This window comes from Phacochoerus africanus, chromosome 7 (genome assembly GCF_016906955.1).
Source record: "Phacochoerus africanus isolate WHEZ1 chromosome 7, ROS_Pafr_v1, whole genome shotgun sequence".
Classification (NCBI taxonomy): domain Eukaryota; kingdom Metazoa; phylum Chordata; class Mammalia; order Artiodactyla; family Suidae; genus Phacochoerus; species Phacochoerus africanus.
Window position 1 is genome coordinate 26,843,153 of NC_062550.1, and position 23,253 is coordinate 26,866,405.

The window sequence follows — 23,253 nt, forward strand, 5'->3', positions numbered from 1 at the left end:
AGTTAATGGTTTTCAGAAGGTGATTTGAAATCAAACATATAGTGTAACATGTTCTGCAGATACTTATATAAAGCTGCGAAAGAACCACAAATAATGTACCCTAACTGCAGTACTATTCATCATCCTATTCAAAGCAGCCATCTTTTGGATTCTTTTCTTTGAGTGAGAGCACTTCCCCAAAGAGACAAGCATTAAAAAAAAAAAAAAAAAAAGAATGATTAAAAGAAATTCCTGGAGTTCCTGTCACGGTTCAGCAGTTAGCAAACCCAGCTAGCAGCCATAAGGATTCAGGTTCGATCCCTAGCGTTGCTTGGTGGGTTAAGGATCTGGTGTTGTGGTGAGCTGTGGTGAAGGTTGCAGAGGAGGCTTGGATCCAGTGTTGCTGTGGTGTAGACCGGCGGCTGTAGCTCCAATTCAACCCCTAGGCTGGGAGCCTCCATATGCTGTGAGTGCAGCCCTGAAAAAGACAAAAATAAAATAAAATAAAATAAAAGGAATTTTATGTGTTTTTTTGTTTTTTTTTTGTTGTTGCTTTTTAGGGCCACACCCATGACATATGGAAATTCCCAGGCTAGGGGTCAAATTGGACCTACAGCTCCCGGCCTACACCACAGCCACAGTAATGCAGGATCTGACTCGCCTCTGTGACCTACACTACAGCTCACAGCAATGCTGCACCCTGAACCCACTGAACAGGTCCAGGGATGGAGCCTGCATCCTCATGGATCCCATTTGGGTTCCTTAACCACTGAGCCACAAAGGGAACCCCCAATTTCATGTAATTTTTGCTTTTAAAATAAAATTAGGGTAAACTAGCCTCCTAATCCTGTAACTGTCAATTTTTTCACCGATTTATCTATTTATTTGCATTAGAAAGGTAATATATACTAATGTTAAAAACAGAAATGCAGGAGTTCCTGCTGTGGCTGCTGTGGCTTCTGTGGCTCCGTGGCATTGGCAGGAACTCTGGCATGCAGGTATGATCCCTGGCCTGGTGCAGTGGGTAAGGATCCAGCGTTGTGGCGTAGAGCTTGCCGCATAGGTGGCTCGGATTGGACCCCTGGCCGGGGGAATTCTAAATGCCTCAGGGCAGCCAAAAAAGGAAAAAAACCAAACCAAACCAAAACAGAAATGCAAATCATTCTGAAGGTTGTAAAATGAATAGTTGAAGTCCCCTCTCATTACCCAATCTTACTCCCCTGAGATGATAGAAGTTAATGGTTTCTTATAATCCAGAAAGTTTTTGATGTGTGTGTGTACACCTCTAATCTAATATTTTTCCCCAAATGGTCTAGCTCTATGATTTTTTTTTTGGTCTTTTTAGGGCCACACCCGCAGCACATGGAAGTTCCCAGGCTAGGGGTCCAATCAGAGCTGTAGCCGCCGGCCTACGCCAGAGCCACAGCAACACAGGATCCGAGCCATGTCTGCAACCTACATCACAGCTCATGGCAACACCAGATCCTTAACCTACTGAGCAAGGCCAGGGATTGAACCCACATCCTCATGGCTGCTAGTTGGCTTCGCTAACTGCTGAGCCACGACGGGAACTCCTAGTTCTGTGACTCCCCCACCCCCCCCCACTTTATATATCTTGGCATACAGGTCTTTTAAATGATAATCTAGCTCTAGTATTTCACTGAATATTTTATATAATATTCCCATATTTAGGTTGTTTCCAGTTTTTTATCCCCCTTAAGTTTATAACTGCTATGATAAGTATCTTTATATATATTGTTGCATACTTGCATATATGCTAGTGCATGTGTAAGTTGATTTCCTAGCAGTGGAATTAGGTGAAAGTGCATGTACATAAATTAAAAAAATTTATTCTGCAGTACTTAAGACGTGAATAAAAGATAAAAGAATCAAAACAGCTTAGAAAACATCAACACAGGAGTTCCTGTTGTGGCGCAGTGATTAATGAATCTGACCAGGAATCATGAGGTTGCGGGTTCGATCCCTGGCCTTGCTCAGTGGGTTGAGGATCTGGCATTGCTGTGAGCTGTGGTGTAGGTTGCAGATGAGGCTCAGATCCCGCATTGTTGTGGCTGTGGCGTGGGTCAGCGGCTGCAGCTCTGATTAGACCCCTAGCCTGGGAACCTCCATATGCTGTGGGAGCAGCCCTAGAAATGGCAAAAAGACAAAGAAAAAAAAAAAGAAAGAAAACATCAACACAGGTGGCTGCTCCTTTGTACAACCCTGATCTCCATCCCTCTTGTTCCACCCTGAGGATGCCAGGATCCTGAATTTGGTTCTTACTGTTCCCAGGCGATGCCTTGAATGTTTTTACATTTTACCTAAATGATATTTTACTGTAAAATATTCTGAGACTTGTGTCTTTTCCTAAATATTGTATTTCTGAGATTCTTCCATGTTGATACCATTTTTGAGCTAATTTATTTTCAGTACTGAATAACTTCAAATTCTATGAATATACCACAAATTATGTATCCATTTCCTAGTTAAGGACATTAGAGTTGAACTAGTTTTTTTTTTTCTTCTCTTACAAGCAATGCTGCTCTGAACATTCTCCCGTGTATCTCTTGATTGTACACATGTGGGGATTTCTCTAGGTATTGGTCTAGGAGGGAATGGCTGGTTGGTTCACAGCCTGCAGAATCTTCAGTATTAGAAATTGTTCTCCAGGAGTTCCCGCCGTGGCTCAGCCGAAACGAATCTGACTAGTATCCATGAGGACACAGGTTCGATGCCTGGCCTCGCTCAGTGGGTTAAGGATCCAGCGTTGCTGTGACCTGTGGTGTAGGATGCAGACATGGCTCAGATCTGGCGTTGCTGTGGCTGTGGTGTAGGCCAGCAGCATAGCTCTAATTAGACCCCTAGCCTGGGAACCTCCATGTGTGGTGGGTGTGGCCCTAACAAATAAAAAAAAAAAAAAGAAATTGTTCTCCAAAGTGGTTTTACACTCTCACGGCAGTTACTCCACATTCTCATCAACACTTGGTATTGTCCAATCTTTTAATTTTGCCAGTTTGATTGATGTGGAATGCTTCTTGTGGTTTTCGTTCACATTTCTTGGATTACTAATAAGGCTGGGCATCTTTTCATGTATTTTGTGGCCATGCATGTTTCCTCTCATGGGAATTGCCTTTGCCTATTTTTTTTTCTGTTGGAATGTTTGTTCTTTCCTTGTTGATTTATGGAATTTCATTGTATTTTGTACTTACTGGTCAGTTATAGGTTAAAATCTTTTCCCAATTTGTTGCTTGTGTTTATTTATTTATTTATTTATTCACTATTTTTTTATTTTTTTAGGGCTGCACCTTCAGCATATGGACGTTCTCAAGCCAGGGTGTGAGTCGGAGCTGCAGCTTCAGGCCTACACTACAGCCACTAGGCAACACTGGATCCGAGATACGTCTTCGACCTATTCTGCATCTTGCAGCAAGTCTGATCCTTAACTCACTGAGCAAGACCAAGGATCAAACTCATATCCTTAGGGAGACAACATGGGGCTCTTAACCTGCTGAGCCACAATGGGAACTCCTCTTTTCACTTTTTAAATGGGTAACTTTTGGGAGTTTCCACTGTGGTCCAATGGGATCAGCCGTGTCTGCAGTGCCAGGATGCAGGTTTGATCCCTGGCACAGTGGGTTAAAAGATCCAGTGTTGCTGTGGCAATGATAGGTTGCAAAAATAATTAAAAAAAATAAATAAATGGGTGACTTTTGGGTTCCTTGGTGGTGCAGTGGGTTAAAGATTTGGTGTTGTCACTGCTGTGGTGTAGGTTCTATCCCTGGCCCAGTGGAATTCCACATGCTGCGTGGTGGTGCCCTCCCCACCCCCGAAAAGTGCCTGTGTCTCCACACTCCTGCCAACACTGGGCATTATCAGTTTTAATTTTTATTAATCTGATAGGTGGAAAATGCTGCCTCATGGTTTTGATTTGTCTTAATTATGAGTGAGCCTGGATATATTTTCACAGGATTACTGGCCTTTTGCATACTTTTTCTGTTTTTATTCCTTGTTTTTCTATTGGGTAGTTTGCTTTTTCTTGATTGTCCTAATTGATTTGTCTTTTTGTTTTTTTTTTTTTGGTCTTTTTAGGGCCACACCCAAGGTATATGGAGGTTCCCAGGCTAGGGGTCTAAGCAGAGCTGTAGCCACCGGCTTACACCACAGCCATGCAACGTCAGATCCAAGCTGCATCTGCGACCTACACCACAGCTCAGGGCAACACCAGATCCTTAACCCACTGAGCGAGGCCAGGGATCAAACCCGCAACCTCATGGTTCCTAGTCGGATTCGTTTCTGCTGCACCACCACGGGAACTTCCATCCTAATTGATTTGTAAGGATTTCTGAATGTTAAACAAATTTGCTTCTGCCATATATGTGGCTCTATGTTAGACTCATAGCCCTTAACTGCAGCCCATTGGTGATGGAATTAGGAAACCTTAGCCTCTGTAACACGTTGCCCCTTTAGCCCTTGAACACTTGCCCATATTGAGCAATCAATTAACTGGAGGCTTTGTGGGGGCGACAGGGGGAGCAGTGTTGCCCTGTGCAAGTGGGGGAGGCTGAGGAGGGGAGCGTGTGTGTTGCCGGGGTCTGTCTGACATTAAGGCCTCTGTAGCCTTGCTCAGTGGGTTAAGGATCCCATGTTGCTATGAGCTGCAGTGTAGGTCACAGATGTGGCTCAGATCCAGCATTGCTGTGGCTGTGGTGTAGGCTGGCAGCTGCAGCTCCAATTTGACCCCTAGCCTGGGAACTTCCATATGCCTTGGGTGCAGCCCTAAAAGATAAAAAAAAAAAAAAGTTCCTAATGCCTGGATGAGTCAGTCTGAGGCGTCTTGGGGAGCTTGGCTACACTTGGCTGACGCCAAAAGCAGGGGATTGAATGGCTCTGACGGTCCAGATGTGCCAGGCACCCAGCCTGAGGGGAGGCGTTGGGGACTGGGCGGGGGAAGGAAGCTCAAGAAAGCTGATTTGCTCCGGGTCACTGGGCCATGAGTGGCCAAGCTCCGTCTCAGCTCAGGACTGGCTCCCTCCCCAGGCCACCTCTTTACAGTCATACTAATGAGTCTTCCATGATTAGGCTCAATTAGGGGAGAACTCAGCTTTTATAAAGAGGTTTGTCAGGAGACCCTTCTAACAAGAGAGTAAAATGAGGACGTATTTTAAATAGATGGCCATCTCCACAGTGAAATTTCACACTTCTGTGTTTTAATGTTAGTAATTGGCTTAAGTAGTCCTTCCAGGAGAACATAGGTAAATGAACAGTAATTATAATTGGTCTCTATTGAAAAAGAGCAATAGTCTTAATAGTCCCGTTCACTCCTGAAAGAATGTTCCACACGGAAATCAGCCAGGAATCCATTTTCCCCCCTCTCGCATTTGGTCAAATTCGGTTGACACCAGACTTACTCCTGGAGTTCCCGTTGTGGCACAGTGGTTAACGAATCCGACTAGGAACCATGAGGTTGCAGGTACGATCCCTGCCCTTGCTCAGTGGGTTGAGGATCCGGCGTTGCCGTGAGCTGTGGAGTAGGTCGCAGGAATGGCTCGGATCCTACGTTGCTGAGGCTGTGGTGTAGGCCAGTGGCTTCAGCTCTGATTCGACCCCTAGCCTGGGAACCTCCATATGCTGAGGGAGCAGCCCAAGAAATGGCAAAAAGACAAAAACAAACAAACAAAAACCAAACCAAACAAAAAAACTTACGCCTCACTCCTTTTTCCATTCAACAACTGTTTACACAATGCATGCTTTGTGCCATTTTGCGAAGAGCTGAGGAAGTGGTGAACAGGCACTGACTCAGGTCCTGCCCTCCCGGAGCCTAGTGTCTAGGGGAGAAGATAATCAGGAAACAAGTAAACAAACGAAGTACTTCACGGCTGTCATCCATGCCCTGCGGGTCGCCCACAGGTGCTGCGACAGAGAATAATAGGTGGACCACCTTTAGTTGAGGGGACCCAGAGAATGTCACATACGTTTTGTGTGTGATTGGGTACTAATATTATTTCTCGGTTAAAAATATATTCTATGGAGTACCTGCTGTGGTGCAACGGGATTGGCGGCATCTTTGGAGCCCTGGGACATAGGTTGGATCCCGGGCCCAGCAGAGTGGGTTAAGGATGTTGCTGCAGCTGTGGCTTAGGTTGCGACCGTGACTTGGATCTGACCCCTGGCCCAGGAACTCCATATGCCCAGGAGCAGCCAAAAACGAAAAAAAAAAAAAAAAGAAAAAAGAAAAAAACCCCAAAAAACCTGACCTATAATCAGTGCCCCCATCAACATTTTTTTTTTTTTTTAAAGCGCAGGATAAACATCTCTACTCTGAGAAGATGAAAGCAGGATGTGGAATGATTTCTTCTGGGGGTTATAAAACTAAGACAAGGATGAGGGTCCCTGGATAGCCCCTTCTGCTCAGGTCTTTGGAAAGGGAGCACCAGGCACCCCTAGTGCAGGCTTTTCTTGCTATGTGGGTGTGAATCGTGATTTTTTTTTTTTTTTCTTTTTAGAGCCGCTCCCAAGGCAGATGGAAGTTCCGAGGCCAGGGGTTGAATTGGAGCCACAGCTGCTGGTCTACGTCACAGCCACAGCAACACCAGATATGAGCCGCATCTTCAGCCTACACCACAGCTCACAGCAATGCTGGAACCCTGACACACTGAGTGAGGCAAGGGATCCAACCCACATCCTCATGGATACTAGTCATCACAATGGGAACTCCTGAATTGTGATTTTTAATGGAAATTTCTTTTTTAAAAATAAAAAAAAAACTAATGGCCATACCTGCGGCATATGGGATTTCCTAGGCCAAGGATTGAATCCAAGCCACAGCTGTGGCACCCCCAGATCCTTTAACCCTGCACTGGGCCGGGGATTGAACTTGTGCCTCGGCAGAGGTCTGAGCTGCTGCAGTCAGGTTCTCAACACATTGCACCACAGTGGGAACTCCGGAAATTTCGAACTTGAGGTAAATAACTCTCACTCATCTTTAATGGGAGGACCTGAGAACATCTAAAGAGAATATAAATTCTGGAGGTGTGTCCTGAACTAACATGAAAAACTCCTCTCCTGAGTTTACTGCCTTTCAAGATAGAGCAGCTTCCTCCAAGCAGGTTTGGAAGATTTACTTTCTGTGCCCCATCCCCCACTCCCCTTCCCACATGCCAGCCCACCAAGTGCCAAGTTAGCAGCACGTGGCTTAACTGTTCTCTTGGCCCAGGAAATGTCTCTGCTCAGGAGGAGTTTTCTCAGTTCACAAACACTTTCATTTTGGTTGTTCGAGCCATGATGAGAACACCAGGCTTTCCAGAATATAATTTGATGCTTGTGGTTGGGATTCACTATCCATGTCCCAGGACTTTTTGGGAGACTTTTAGTTAGTTGTGCCTTTAGTTATGTATGTGTAGAACTTAGATAGCATTAAACTTTCTGTTCACTCATTTCTTCACTTGCCAGCTGTTTACAAAACGCACACTCTGTGCCATTTTGCTAAGAGCTGGGAAAGTGATGACCAGAAGAGAGCCAGGTCCTCTCTCAGGTTTGGCCATTAAAATGTCCCTAACCAAACTACCGTCCTTAAGCAAAACACCATTCGTTAACACACCTAAACACCTCATGAGATTTTGGATTCACCTAAATCCTCAGTCCATATTCAAATTTCTGATCTCTTACTTGGCCTGGAAGAGAGCCTCTCTTTTCCTTTTTCTTTTTTGTCTTTTTAGGGCTGCACCCGAGGCATATGGGAGTTCCCAGGCTAGGGATCAAATTGGAGCTGTAGCCACTGGCCTACATACACCACAGCCACAGCAACACCAGATCCGAGCCATGTCTGCATCCTACACCACGGGTCACAGCAGCGCTGGATCCTTAACTCACTGAGCGAGGCCAGGGATCAAACCTATGTCCTCATGGATACTAGTCAGATTCATTTCCACTGAGCCACTAAGGAAACTCCAAAGAGGGCCTCTTTTTCCAACCAATGTATATAAAGTTTGCAGCGTTGCTCCTCTTTCTTCCTACGTTTTCACTTTCTGAGCAAAGTAACGTATAGCTCTAGACAATTTCCAGGTATTTGTCTCACCTGTGGGAGATGTTTCACTTTTCAGGAAGAAGGAATAAAGAAAGCGTGATTCTGAAATGCACCTGATAGAAATTACATCCTGGCCGCCATTAAACTGGTATTTGGGGTCCCTCTGGTGGCCAGAAGGGTTTTTAGCACAAGCGTGGACTTCCTGTTGCCCTCTCGTGGCAAGAGGCAGTACGACACTCAAGGAATCCTTTCCCCTGCCTTGCATAGGATTACAGAAATAAAGATACAGATCAGGAAGGAAGTGAGTTAACAGCTAACGTTTACTTAACACCCATAAAGGAGATAGGACTCCGAGATGAGCCAGGAGAGCGCCAGCACTGGCATGGCATCTGCGATTGCTGCCTGCTGCCCGCAGGATATTTAAGAAAACCCCAAATAAGAAAATCCAAATATACAGTTTTGTGTGCCTGGGGTGTGAATGTATGACATATTCCCAATTGTTATTTTTTGATCACACAGAATTCTGAATCACAGAATTTTAGAGCTGGAAAGATCTTAGAAATTAGACAACAAAATTTTATTGAAAAAAATTTTTCTTTTCTTTTTTATAGCCGCACCTGCAGCATATGGAAGTTTCCAGGCTCGGTCAAAGCAGAGCTGAAGCTGCCAGCCACAGTCACAGCAATGCCAGATCTGAACCGGATCTATGACCTACCTGAAGCTTGTGGCAACTCAGTATCCTTACTGAGTGAGGCCAGGAATCAAACCTGCATCCTCAGAGACTCTAAGTTGGGTTCTTAACCTGCCGAACAACAACAGGAACTCCTTTGATTGAATTTTTACTATTGGCCTCTGTACTAAGTGCTGTTAGAGAGATAAGGTGAATTAGATAAGCCCTAACCTCAAGGAGTTAAAAGTAGGGAGGTAAAGATAGATATACGAACGAGTAAGTGCCATGTAGGCTGCAGCGACGGTGGAAGAGCATGCATGCTGTAGGACAGAGATGCAGACTGGCCATCTCCACCTGGAGGGCAGAGAAGGCTTGAAAGAGAGGAGGTAGCACCTGATTTGTGTTGCAGAATAGAGAGTTTTCCAGGTGGGCTGGGTGAAGGTGGAGCTAGAAGAGGGGGGCCCAGGCAGTTGGAAAGCACAGGCAGGGGGAGGCAGGATGGTGCATCGGCTGTCCAGGTACTGCAGGTATGGATGTAGCTGATGGTGGGAGGGATACAGTGGAGGCTCTGTAAATCCTTGCTGAATGAACGCATGAGAGAAGAATGTTGCTGTTGGGAGTGGTGAGAGAGGAGGGTGAAGAGGTTATGTGGGGACAGACCACAACACCCATAAGGAATATGGACATCATGAGGTGGTAGCTCATTGTGATTTGGTTTGCATTTCCCTGATGTTCCGTGATGTTGAGCACCTCGTCATGTCCCTGTGCATGTACTTCGGAAAAAGCGTCTTGTATTCAGCTCCTCTGCCCATTTTTAAATCAAATCAAATTGGTTTTGTTTTTGTTTTATTTTATTTGCTATTGAGTTGTATGAGTTCTTAAAATATTTGGGATATTAAGCCATTATCATATATAGCGTTTGAAAGTATTTTCTTCTATTCCATAGGTTGCCTTTTTTTTTGTCTTTTGTCTTTTTAGGGCCTCATCTGGGACATATGGAGGTTCCCAGGCTAGGGGTCGAATCGGAGCTGTTGCTGCTGGCCTACACCACAGCTCACAGCAATGCCGATCCTTAACCCCCTGAGCGAGGCCAGGGATAGAACCCACAACCTTATGGTCCCTGGTCGGATTCATTTCCGCTGTGCCATGATGGGAACTCCCCATAGGTTGCCTTTTGATTTTGTTGATGGTTTCCTTTGCAGAACTGCTTTAGTTTGATGTTGTTCCACTTGTTTATTTTTGCTTCTGTTGTCTTTGCTTTTGGTATCAAAAAAAAAAAAAAAATCATTGGCGTTCCCCGGTGGCTCAGTGAGTTAAGAATCCAATGTTGTCACTGCTGTAGCTTGGGTTCCATCCCTGGCGCGGGGAACTTCCACATGCCTTGGGCATGGCCAAAAAAATAAATACAAAATAAAAAAATAAAAAAGTAAAAATAAAAATTTAAAAAGAAGAAAAGAAAAAGAAAAGAAATGCATTCTGATTGCTTTACCAGCTCACCGGGACCCTCACCCTCTCCCAACACTCCCAGATCCTTGCAGGTGCAGGCCCCTGAGGCTGAAGCTTCCTTCCCTCGGTGGGAATCACCTTTGGAGGTGACTGAGGTGTGGGGAGGGGGATGAGGTAAAGATCAGAGCTGGGATGGAAGGATCAGGAGAAGGATGTAGGTTCTACCTGTCCCCCGAGTATAAAAGTGACGGGCTTGGGGAGAGGGTGTAGGAGAATGGATGTTTTATCTTTCAGACCTTGAAATAAATAGTTCCACATCAAAACAACCGTGTGAGAATGTGATGTGCCCTTTGCCACCCTGGCGAGCTCCCGAAATGGGAAGAGGCCACCATTTCGTCTGTTGTGTCAGGGAGACGGTTTAATGAAAGGGACACTGGAAAACTTTGAGTTTTGAAAACAAAATGGTCTATCAGCGACAAAACAGTTTTAATATTTTAGGTGTGTGTGTGTGTGTGTGTGTGTGTATACACACTTGAGAGAGAGGGAGAGAAGAGAGAGAGGAAAGGGTTTTTAGGCAAGCCAGGCTTCAAGCTCTGAACAATTTTTTTTTGTTTGTAACTTTTTAGATTGGCTGCTTAATTTCGTTTTAAACTAAATATTTAAAAGACCATCTAGGAGTTCCTGTTGTGGTGCAGTAGAAATGAATCCGACTAGAACCATGAGGTTATGTGTTCGATCCCTGACCTCGCTCAGTGGGTTAAGGATCTGGCCTTGGTGTGAGCTGTGGTGTAGATTGCAGATGCGGCTTGGATCCTGCGTTGCTGTGGCTGTGGTGTAGGCCAGCAACTGTAGCTCTGATTCAACCCCTACCCTGGGAACCTCCATATGCCATAAAAAAGGCAGAAAAAAAAATATAAAAGACCATCTATACTGATGAAGGCAATTATTACCAAGGCCCATATTGATTCTTTCCTCCTTTTTTTTTTTTGGCTGACCCATGACATTTGGAGTTCCCCAGCCAGGGATCAGCTCCAAGCCACATTTTCAATCTATGCTGCACCTGTAGCAATGCAAGATTCTTCAACCCCACTGTGCCAGGCTGGACAACAGAGATTGAACCTGCATCCTGCCACTGCAGACATGCCATTAATCCTGTTGCAACACAGCAGGAACTTCTCACAGGGATTACTTCTAAAAATCAAGGATGCTATGAGGAAATGTCTAGGGCAAATCTCCTTTGCAAAGGAGACCGTTGAAGGTGGTACCTGTTTCCCTCTGTCATGCAGCCTCCTGCCCCAGATCTCTGTAAGCATAACAACAGGCAGACCTACGACGTTTCCAAGAGCTGTGAGCTGAGCTGAGGCCGATGTTCTCGTGCAAAACGTGAGTCTCCGAGAAGGGAGAGGGATGAATGACAGTCCCCAAGGTACAGCCAAGGGTGGGTTGATTGCTGATGAGTAGAAGGAAATGAAGAGGATGTGGGTGAGCAGAAGTGTTTCACAAGCGATGGACACACTTTAATGGCACTTTACATTTAGTGATACCTGTTCTATGCGATTTAAACAATTTTGCATCTATTTTTTTTTTCTGTAAGATTTTTAGGGAAGGGTCATTGCTTATTGTCTTTAACAATTTTTTTTTTTTTTGGCTACACCTGGGCATGCAGATGTTCCCTGTCCAGGGATTGAGGGCACCCCAGAGCAGTGACAAGGCTGGATCCTTAACTGATGTGCCACCAGGGACCTCCAGTCATTAGCAATTTAGAGCGACTTATTTCATGAGATCCCTTCTGGACAGTAAATGTGGACTTTTATTTACATTTTTTTTTTTGAAAGAAGAAAAGGTGGAGTGGGAGGTCACAGCCTGGTCTGAGGAGCAAGAGGAGTGGGGAGCTGTTGGGGGCCAAGTGCATTGGATCTTTCATTGGGGATGGGGGCTTGGGTGGTACTTTGCTAATTAGCAACTAAAAGAAGACTATGGAAGCTGTTGAGGACAAACATTGCCACCCACAATATTTGCTAAGGGGGCAGGTCACCAGTCTCACTTTCTCAGTGCTTGGAACGGAGCAATCAGCACAAATGTGGCTAGAAAGGTGTGGGAGGTAGAACGATGGTCCCCTAATGCCTAGCATCTGTGAATATGTTAAATTATATGGTGAAAGAGACTTGGCAGAAGGAATTAAGATTATGAAGCTTAAAATAGGGAGATTATCCTGGATCATCCGAGTGGGGCAATTGTAATCACATTGTAATCACATGAGCCTTTAAAATTGGAAGAGAAAGCCAGGAAAATGAGTCAGAGAAATGAGACTGAAGAAGAGGCAGGAGAGGCTTGAAGCTTGAGAAGGTCACAGACCTTGGCTTTGAAGGTGGAAGAAAAGGGCCATGTCCAAGAGGGCAGGCTCTGGAAGGTGGGAACAGCAGTCAGATGACAGCCAGCAAGGAAATGGGGGCCTCAGTCCTACAACCACAAGGAACTAATTCTGCCAACAACCTGCATGAGCAAGCAGACGGGTTTTCCCCTAGAGCTTCCAGAAGGGAATGCCGCCCTGCCACCACCTTGGTTTTAGCCGGGAGAGATGATATCAGACTTCCAACCTGCAATACTGTATGTAGCATAGTAACTTAGTTTTAAGTTTCTACATTTATGGTGATTTGATACTTAAGCAATAGAAAAACAATACTGCATGCCAAGCATGACTTAATTTTTTTTTTCTTTCTTTTTCTTTTTAGGATCGCTCCTATGGCATATGGAAATTCCCAGGCTAGGAGTTGAATTGGAGCTACAGCTGCCGGCCTATGCCACAGCCACTGCAACACAGGATCTATGTGTCCTCATAGATACCGCTGAGCCATGATGGGAACTCCACGACTTAATATCTTATTGCAGTGGTCCTTCACTTTTTGAGGGTCATGGACCCTTTGAGAAGGTGATGAAAGCTACATGTCTTCTATCTAGAAGAATTCATATGCATATAAAACTGAATACAATTTCAAGAGGTTCATGAACCCACAAAGCACATCTCATGGACCAGGTTACAAACCTTCGCAGAAGGTCATGTCCAGAGGAGACAAGCTGGGTAGGAGGAGACTTCCTAGTGATAACTTCTTATCTCCCGTTGAAGGCTGTCATCGTACCCAGGACGGCAGGTAGCTGGGTTGCATGGAATTAATTCAGTTTCAATGAAATGAATTTCCTAGATACTGAAGCTAGAAGGCAAACCATCTCAGCCTGATCTTTTGCTGATGAGCTCCCTGGAATGGGGCCCCATCGTTGAGAATGACAGTCAGTGTTCATCAAACACCACTGAAATCTAATGATTTGAGGATCATCCAAAGGTTAAGAGAATAACAAAGCATTGACATCAAATTTTTGAGGCATAAATATTATTTAATAACTCATATATGCCACTTATATGAAAAGAGCCTCAGAGGCCTCTGATTACTTACAGGAATGATGGTCACTTGCTGCTCTTTGATTGTTTTTTTTGGGCCCCACCCGTGGCATGTGGAAGTTCCTGGGCCAGGGACCAAACCCTCACCACAGCAGCCGCTTGAGCTGCTGTAGTGACAGTGCAGGATCCTTAACCCACTGTGCTGCAAGGGAACTCCGCTTGCTGCTCCTTCAGATCATATACACAGTGATACCGCTGGCAAGACTGTGTGAAGGAAGGGAGAACAAAAAAAATCGAAAGATTATTTTTTCAACAGATTTTAATTCAATCTGCTTCATCTAAAGAAGTCTTCTTTGACCTTCTTTGCACGTCATGGACCTTTAACACACATCTATTTATTTTAATTTGTGCCATTAAAATAAAATATTAGGAGTTACCACTGTGGTACAGTGGGTTAAGACCTTGACTGCTGTGGCGCAGTGGGTTAAAGATCTGGTATTGCTGCAGCCGTGGCTTGGATTTCATCCCTGGCCCAGGAACAGATCCCATAGGCTGTGGATGTGGCCATTAAAAAAAAAATAGAATCTTGATATTGGAAAAGACCTGCAAAATAATTTCTTTTTAATGTAAGGAAGCATAGATTAGAAGATGGAAAAAATAGGAGTTCCCGTCGTGGCGCAGTGGTTAACGAATCCGACTAGGAACCATGAGGTTGCGGGTTCGGTCCCTGCCCTTGCTCAGTGGGTTAACGATCTGGCGTTGCCGTGAGCTGTGGTGTAGGTTGCAGACGCGGCTCGGATCCCTCGTTGCTGTGGCTCTGGCGTAGGCCGGTGGCTACAGCTCTGATTAGATCCCTAGCCTGGGAACCTCCATATGCTGCAGGAGCGGCCCAAGAAATAGCAAAAAGACAAAAAAAAAAAAAAAAAAGAAGAAGATGGAAAAAATATAAAGTATAAAGCTAGCTTTCTGGCCTTCCTTCCATGGTGTTTTTCTGTCAGAGGCTGAAGTTCCTTCTCTCCTTCTTCTGTTACCACTACCAGTTATTATTTATTGAGCTACTCTTGTGTCAGATACCAAAACCATCATTATGAATCCTATGGGAACTCTACAAAGTAGATCTTACCATCCCCATTTATAGATGACAAAACAGAGACCTAGAGGGACTATTATTTATTTATTTATTTTTGTCTTTTTAGGGCTGCACCCACAGCATATGGAGATTCCCAGGCTAGGGGTCTAATCAGAGCTGTAGCTGAGGGCCTACACCACAGCCACAGCAATGCCAGAACCGAGCCACGTCTGTAACCTACACCACAGCTCACGGCAACGCTGGATCCTTAACCCCCAAGCAAGGCCAGGGATCGAACCTACAACCTCATGGTCCCTAGTCGGATAGGTTAACCACTGTGCCACAACAGGAACTTCTAGAGGGACTATTACAATGTATCAAGGTCATAAAGCTTATTAATGCAGAGCCAAGAGTCAAACCTACCCTTTTTTAGTCCAGAGCCTGTGCTATTTCCAATATGCTGCACAGCCTTTGCAAGCTGGGGAAAGGGAGGACCCACAGTGGTCTTGGCAAAGTGCAAGCGGATGATTGGTGAGGCGGCCAAGGGATGGAGGAGTGAAGGGTAAGAAAGAAAGCGAAGGAAAGACAGAAGAGAGGAGGAGTTCCCGTTGTGGCGCAGTGGAAACGAATCCAACTAGGAACCATGAGGTTGTGGGTTCGATCCTTGGCCTTGCTCAGTGGGTGAAGTATCTGGCATTGCCGTGAGAAGTGGTGCAGGTTGCAGACATGGCTTGGATCCTGTATTGCTGTGGCTGTGGCGTAGGCCGGCAGCAGTAGCTCCGATTCAACCCTAGCCTGGGAACCTCTATGTGCTGCGGGTGTGGCCCCAAAAGGCCGGAAAAAAAAAATAGGACAGAAGAGATGAGCATATGTGGGGAACAGTGGTCAGATGATGGGCTGGGGTGAACAGAATGTTTTCTTCCACCATCCATAGGTCATGGCTTGGAGGCACTTCCTTGACAGCCAGCCAGGCGAGTGGGCTTTGAGGAGGTGGAAGAGGAAGACATTGAATTGTTTACCTCCTTCAAAGAGGAGCTATGTCTTGTGGCTGGTTCCACAGTCTTTGCCCATTGACAGATGTGCTTTTTCTTGCCTGGGGTTCTGAGGATGCTAAGAACAAAGTGAGGGTTAAAGCCTTGTGCCTTCTATTCCCTCTACTCATTCAAAATCCCTGAGCTTCTTGGGACTGGCAGTGTGCATGGAGTCAGACCCAGGGAATAGCTGCTCTCTGCTGTCTCCTCCTTGCATGTATCTCTTGGTGACATTTCATTTCATACCCACAGGTTTAGCATATCTTTGTTTCCTTGTGCCAAAGTTTCCAAAAGTGGAAACATTTTTTTTTTTTAAACAGGATGAAAATACATGAATGAAACTATGATACACTTTGTAGGGAAGATAAACACAGCACCCCTTCTTTGAGACAATGATAATAACAGGGCTGTGTGGGTATAAACTTGAGTGGTTATTCTCAGGGCATGTCTCTGCTGTAGCTGGCTGTGGGGTGACAGCCAGCCTGACCACACGTTTTGGACATGCACCATGCCTTTTTCCAGGTTCTCAACCACATGATTCAAAGCACAGCTGCAAAAAAACAAAGAAACAAACAAAAACCCACCAAAAACAAACAAAAACCAGGAGTTCCCATCGTGGTGCAGCGGAAATGAATCCAACTAGGAATCACGAGGTTGTGGGTTCGATCCCTGGCCTCGCTTAGTGGATTAAGGATCCGGTGTTGCTGTGAGCTGTGGTGTAGTTTGCAGACACGGCTCGGATCCTGCGTGGCTGTGGCTCTGGCGTAGGCTGGCAGCTGTAGCTCTGATTCGACCCCTAGCCTGGGAACTTCCCTATGCTGTGGGTGCGGCCCTAAAAAGACAAAAGACAAAACAAACAAACAAAAAACAAACCTCCCCAAACCCAACAGAAAATCCATGTGGTTCCCAAACCATGTACGGAAAACTGTGAGTGCAAGGGGTGCTTATAGTTCTTGGGCTTCCACATAAAATTCTTTTGGGAAAAGAAGCATTTTAGGATATAAAGACAGACATGAATTATGGCTATGGTAGTTGTATTTTAAACATTTTAATTAAAAAATCATCACTAATTATTTTCATTTTTAATTTTCTTCCAGTTTTATTGAGAGGGAATTGCCACTGTGTTTGTTTAAGGCATAATGACTTGCCTTACATACAACAGGAAATGATGATCACAAGAAGTTTAGTGAACATCCATCGTCTCATATAGATACGAAATGAAAGAAATAGAAAAAAACACTTTTTTTGGTCATGAGAACTGTTAGGACTTATTATCTTAGCAATTTTCATGTACAACAGTGTTAAATATAGTTACCATATCATATATTTACATACCTAGTTCTTATTTATTTTTTTGCTATTTTAGGGCCGCACCCATGGCATATGGAGGTTCCCAGGCTAAGGGTCCAATTGGAGCTACCACTGCCGGCCTCCACTGCAGCCACAGCAACAAGGGATCAGAGCTGTGTCTGCGAGCTACGCTACAGCTCCTGGCAATGCCGGATCCTCAGCCCACTGAGTGAGGCCAGGGATTGAACCCACATCCTCATGGATCATAGTCGGGTTCGTTAACCGCTGATCCATGCAGTTAACTCCCCCTAGTTTATTTATCTTATAACTGGAAGTTTGTAGTGCATTTTGACTGCCTTCATCCAATTTCCCCTTCCTTCTCATATGTCTCTGGTAACCACAAATATGATCCATTTTTCTATAAGTTTGTTTGTATGTGTTTGAAGTCTGTTTGACACACCAGTAGGTCATTCCCTCTGATACAACACAGTGATTTTGTTCTATACATTTCAAAATGATCACTGCAGTAAGCCTGGTTATGATATGGTAAGTCACCACACAAAGATAATTCTCAGTTAATGACTATGTTCCCACACACGCTACATTTCATACTTGTGACTCATTCATTTTGCAACTGTAAGTTTGTATCTCTTAATCTCCCTCACCTATTTCTTTCTTCCCTCCACCCCGTTCTCTGGTATCTATCATCTGTTTGTTCCTTGTATCTACAACTGTTTCTGTTTTGTTATGTTTGTTCATTTGTTTTGTTTTTTTAGATTGCATATAAATGAAATCATACAGTATTTGTCTGCAGAAGGGAATTTGGCAGTATCTAAGAAAACTACATATGAGTTTACCCTTTGATCCATTTCTGCAGGAATTTATCCTGAAGAAATATCTCCAATGATATAAAACTACACATGCATAAGATTATATATTGCCGTGTTTTTGTAATTGCAAAACGTTGGCGCTAACCTAAATATGAATACTGTAGGAGACAGATTGGATATACATAGCAGAGAACTATACCCATAATAGAATATCAGGCAGCTTTTATAGAGTGGTTTCAGTGAAAATCAAGATTTACTCTTCAGGGAGTTCTTGTCGTGGCCCCGCAGTAATGAACCTGACTAGTACTCATGAGAATGAGATTCGATCCCTGGCCTCACTCGGTGGGTTAAAGGATCCAGCCTTGCTGTGAATCGTGGTGTAGGTTGCAGATGTGGCTTGGATTCCAAGCTGCTGTGGCTGTGGTGTAGGCTGACAGCTACAGTTCTGACTTGCCCCCTAGCCTGGGAACTTCCATATGCTGAGGGTGTGGCCCTAAAAAAAAAAAAAAAAGAAAAGAAAAGAAAAAAAGATTTACTCTTTAGTGAGAAAAAGCAAAGAGCAAAAGAGAATAAATAGTATGCTATGTTTGGAGTAAGAAATAAGGGGCAATAATATACAGGTATCTGCTCATTTTTTACCAAAACATATATTGGAAGAATAAACCAGAAACGGATGAAATTTACCTAGTGGTGGAGGGTGGAAAGGGAATGGGAGGGATACAAGAGAGAATGATGCTTCTCAGGTAAGTATTTGCATGTTTTTGTTTTTGTTTTTAAGCGCCACACCTGCCACATATGGAGGTTCCCAGGCTAGGGGTCAGATCTAAGCAGCAGCTGATGGCCTAAGCCATAACCACAGCAACTCTGGATCTGTGCCGTGTCTGCAACCCACACCACAGCTCACGGCAATGCAGGATCCTTAACCCACTGAGTGAGGCCAGGGATCAAACCTGAGTCCTCTTGGATACTTGTCAGGTTCGTTAACTGCTGAGCCATATTGGGAACTCCCCCCCACCCTTTGCTTTTTTTTTTTTTTTTTGTAAATTTTGACTTTAGAAGCATGATTTTTTTTTGTTTTTGTTTTTTGTTATAGGGGTAGCTAGACAGATGAAGTGCAGTACAATGCACCTATTATGCTGTTTTGGCTAAAGGTGACAGGGTCTGTCTCTTTCTCTAAGGCAGTGGGATTCCAAGGTACTTAAATTTTCCAAACCGCTTTAATCAGACTCACTTGGCTGCAAGAAATAGACTCTTTGAGCTAAAGGTAGTAATTGTAACAGGGGGGAAAATTTCCTGGTATGCCACAAATAGGACACATACTGGGATTAGGCCTCAGACTATAGTCTCTCTGACTGTAGCTAAAGAATGGGTCTAGATTTAAGTTGAACTGTGTGGCCTTCGCTCCGTTCTTGACATTAATGTGATTGAGTGACATCTTGTACCTTTTTGTGTTCAACTGGCCAGCCTAGGGATTGGCTACTCGAGTCAGACATGTCCTTTTAGCTCTTGGCTAAAAGTAATAGAAAATCACAAAGTTGTTTAAAATTTAATTGTCTTATATAACAAAAATATGGAGATAGGGCATGTCCCCAATGACCTCATCAAGGACCCAGGATCTGTCCATCTTTCACTTTTGTCATTCTCAGCATGTTGGCTTTTCCTCTCAAGTTGGATTCCTTCATGATTCCAAGTTGTCATGTGTCACAGCTTCCAGGGTTGGCAACACTAGCATACAGGAAATGAACGGTACCTATCATGTGTTGTGTTTTTTGGGTTTTTTTTGTTTGTTTTTTTTTTCAGGGGGTGCCCCTGTGGCATATGGTAGTTCCCAGGCTAGGGGTCAAATTGGAGCTATAGCTGCCAGCCTACACCACAGCCACAGCAATGTCAGATACAAGCCGCATCTGCCACCTACACCACAGCTCACGGCAATGCCGGATCCTTAACCCACTGAGCGAGGCCAGGGATGGAACTTGAAACCTTGTGGTTCCTAGTCAGATTCATTTCCACTGCGCCACGACGGGAACTCCCCACGTGTTCTTTTTTAAGAGTAACTTCCCAGAAGGCCTCTAGCAGATATCCCCTTGGCATCTCATTGGCAGAGTTGACAAGGGAAACGGCAAGATGATCATGACTAACTTACACTAATCAAGGTTAATACCCTTAGGGTGAGGAGGAAGTGTCCCCATTTGGATACAGATACCTAAGCAAATAAAACAAACACCTCGGACAAATAAAAATTTCCATTAGAATGGAAGTAGGGAGAATGTGGACTGATATTATTAGTGTCATAACCCCTGGCCCAATCAGTGGTGGTGGTGGTAGGTAGCTATAAGGTGCAGTAAATGGTCCTTTAGGGAAAGAAAATCTGTATACAAAATAAGTTCCATTGGGAGTTCTCTGACGGCTCAGTGGGTTAAGGATCTGATGTTGTCACTGCTGTGGCTCAGGTAGCTGCTATGGCACAAGTTCAATCCCTGGCCTGGGAATTTCCACATGCTGCATGTGTGGCCACAAAAAAACAAACAAACAGCGCTTACGTTGGCAGTACATATACTAAAACTGGAAGAATACAGAGAAGATTAGCATGGCCTCTGGGCAAGGATTACACACAAATTTGTGAAGTGTTTCATGTTTTTACTGAATCACTTTGTAGTACAGCAGAATTTTTTTCCCCCCATTTTTGGTGGCCCTGCAGCATATGGAGTTCCTGGGCCAGGGATCAGATCTGAGCTTTAGGTGCAACTTATGCTGCAGCTGCAGCAACACAGAATCCTTTAACCCACTGTGCCAGGCTGGGGATTGAATCTGCGTCCTGGTGCTACAGGGATGCCTCCAATCCTGTTGCACCAGAGCAGGAACTTCTGAATAGCAGAAATTGTCATAATATTGTTAAATAAATTATAATAAAAATAAAAGGAAAGAAAACAAAAAAAAAAACCCTCCAAAACAAAAACTAAACAAAAAACCCCCCACCAACAAGCAAAAAAACTCAAGTTCCCTTAGAAGAAGATGTGAGCTGGCAGGCAATTATTGGCATCTCTCATCTGTTAGCTAGCAATGAAGGTAATTATCTGATGGGTACATTTCAAAAATTTATTCCAAAATAAATAAGAACTTTTTGTTCAATTATACAAATATGTAATCCTTGTGAAAAATTTAAACCATAAACTAAGGAGGTAACTGCAGTTTTAAAGAGGAATGAAGAGTATGTTTATTTACTATAATGGAGTGAGCTTCAGATCTACTGCTAAGCTAAAAAGCAAGGAGGAATTTGAAATTAAAACAATTCCCTTTACAATAGCATCAAAAAAATAAAATAGGAATAAATTTAACAGGAAAATGTAAAACGTGTAGTCTGAAAACTACAAAATATTTAAAAGGAATTAAGAAGACATAAATAAATGGGAAGACATCCAATATTCATGGATTGGAAGACGTAATATTGCCAAGATGGTTGGCAATACTCCCCAAATTGACTTACAGATTTAATGCATTCCCTTTGAGAACTCCAGTTGGCTTTTTTTCAGATATTTTCAATTTATATGGAAACGCAAGGAATCAAGAATAACTACAAAAAGCCTTGAAAAGAAAAATACAGTTGGAGAACTCACACTCCCTGAGTTCAAACTTACTAGAAAGTTATAGTAATCAAGACAGTGTGGCACTGGCATGAGGGCAGATATAGATCAATGGAATAATAAACTTGAGAGTCCGGGAGTTCTCGTTGTGGCTCAGCAGGTTAAGAACCCGACTAGTATTAATAAGGATGTGGGCTCGATCCCTGGCCTCACTCAGCAGATTAAGGATCCTGTGTTGCTACGGCATAGGTTGCAGATTCGGCTCAGATCTGATGTTGTTTGTTGTTGGACCCCTGGCCTGGAACAGAAGAGTCTGTAACAAGTGGTGCCAGAACAATTGAATGTTCATATCCCAAAGAATGAAGTTAGACCCTTACCTATCTCATGCCATACACAAAAGTTAATTCATAACCGTGAATCATAGATCTAAATATAATAACTAAAACTATAAAACTCATAGAATAGGGAGTTTCCATTGTGGCTCAGAGGGTTAAGAACCCAACTAGTATCCATGGGGATGTGGGTGTGATCCCTGGCCTTGCTCAGTGGGTTAAAGATCCACAAGCAGCAAGCTGTGGCGTAGGTCCTATGCAGCTTGGATCCAGTGGTGCTGTGGCTGTGGTGTAGACTGGCAGCTGCAGCTCTGATATGACTCCTAGCTGGGAACTTCCATATACCGTGGGTGTGGGCCTTAAAAAGAAAAGAAGAGAAGAAAACTCTTAGAATTAAAACACCAGAGTAAATCTTTGTGACCTTGAATTAGGCAAAGCCTCCTTAGACATGCTGCCAAAAGCATAGCAACAAAGAACAAGTTGATAAATTAGACTTTATCAAAACAATAAAAACAGACTTGTGTGTTTCAAAGGATGCCATCAAGAAAATGAAAAGACAAGAGAGAGAATATTTGCAAATTACATGTTGATAAGGGACTTGTATCCAGAATATATAAAGAACTCATATAATGGCAACAGAAAGACAAATAAACCAATTGGTAATTTGGTGAAGGATTTCAACAGACATTTCTCCAAAGAGGATGTATAATGGCAGTAAGCCCATAAAAACTTACTCTACAACATTAGTAATTAGGAAATGCAAATCAAAACCCTAACTAGATAACACTTCACTTTCACTGGGATAGTTACAATAAAAAGACTGGTAACAGCGAGTGGTGGCAAAAATGTGGAGAAAACGAATTCACATTGCTGATAGGAATGTAAAGTGGCACAGCTGCCTTGGAAAACAGTTCCTCTAAATGTTGAACATGGAGTTACCATATGACCCGGCACTTCTACTCAAGAGGAATGAAAACCAAGTCTATGCTATACAATAACTTGGACACAAATGTCCAGAGCCGCTTTATTCGCAGGAGGCAAAGAGGAGAAAGAACCCAAATGGCTATTGGTTGATGCATGGATATCCAACATGTGGTATATCCATATAATGGAACATATTCAGTAATAAAAATGAAGATGGATACACATACAATACGGATGAACCTTGAAAACACAGTAAATTAAAAAGGCAGCCACAAAGGACCACATACTGTATGATTCCATTTACATGAAATATTCAGAATAGGCAACTCTATAGAGACAGCAAGTTGATTAGTAGTTGCCTAGGGGTAGGGAAGATTCTGGGATTGAGAGGGAGTCACTAAGGCAGGCAGGGTGTCTTGGGGATAATTAAAATGTTCTAAAATTGTGGTAATAGTTGCGTAATTTGTGAATATACTAAAAACCACTGAATTGTACATTTTAAATGAATGAATTGACTGCACAGTAGCATACCATTTATTTTAAAAGGGAGAACAGAATTGCCTGTCTAAAAATAGAAAGATAAACAATAAAATGAATGGTTATTTATATGGCAAGGGAGGGATAAGGACAGACAGATTTTTCTCCGATAGCCCTTGTCTTGGAGAGTTGATTTTAGAACCATGT

General features: G+C 43.6%; 1 protein-coding gene and 1 non-coding gene across 6 annotated transcripts in view; both read left to right on the forward strand.

Moving 5' to 3' along the window:
• Window positions 1–23,253, forward strand: part of ATP23 (ATP23 metallopeptidase and ATP synthase assembly factor homolog) — a 120,411-nt gene that overhangs the window by 38,196 nt on the left and 58,962 nt on the right. For all 5 annotated transcript variants that reach the window (XM_047787083.1, XM_047787078.1, XM_047787077.1 and 2 more), the window contains one exon: window positions 11,405–11,501. The gene's annotated coding sequence lies outside the window, so the exon portion shown is untranslated. The remainder of the gene's footprint in view (window positions 1–11,404; window positions 11,502–23,253) is intronic.
• On the forward strand, window positions 20,265–20,371 carry LOC125131909 (U6 spliceosomal RNA). The gene has a single exon (XR_007136084.1). It is a non-coding gene; the product is annotated as a U6 spliceosomal RNA (small nuclear RNA).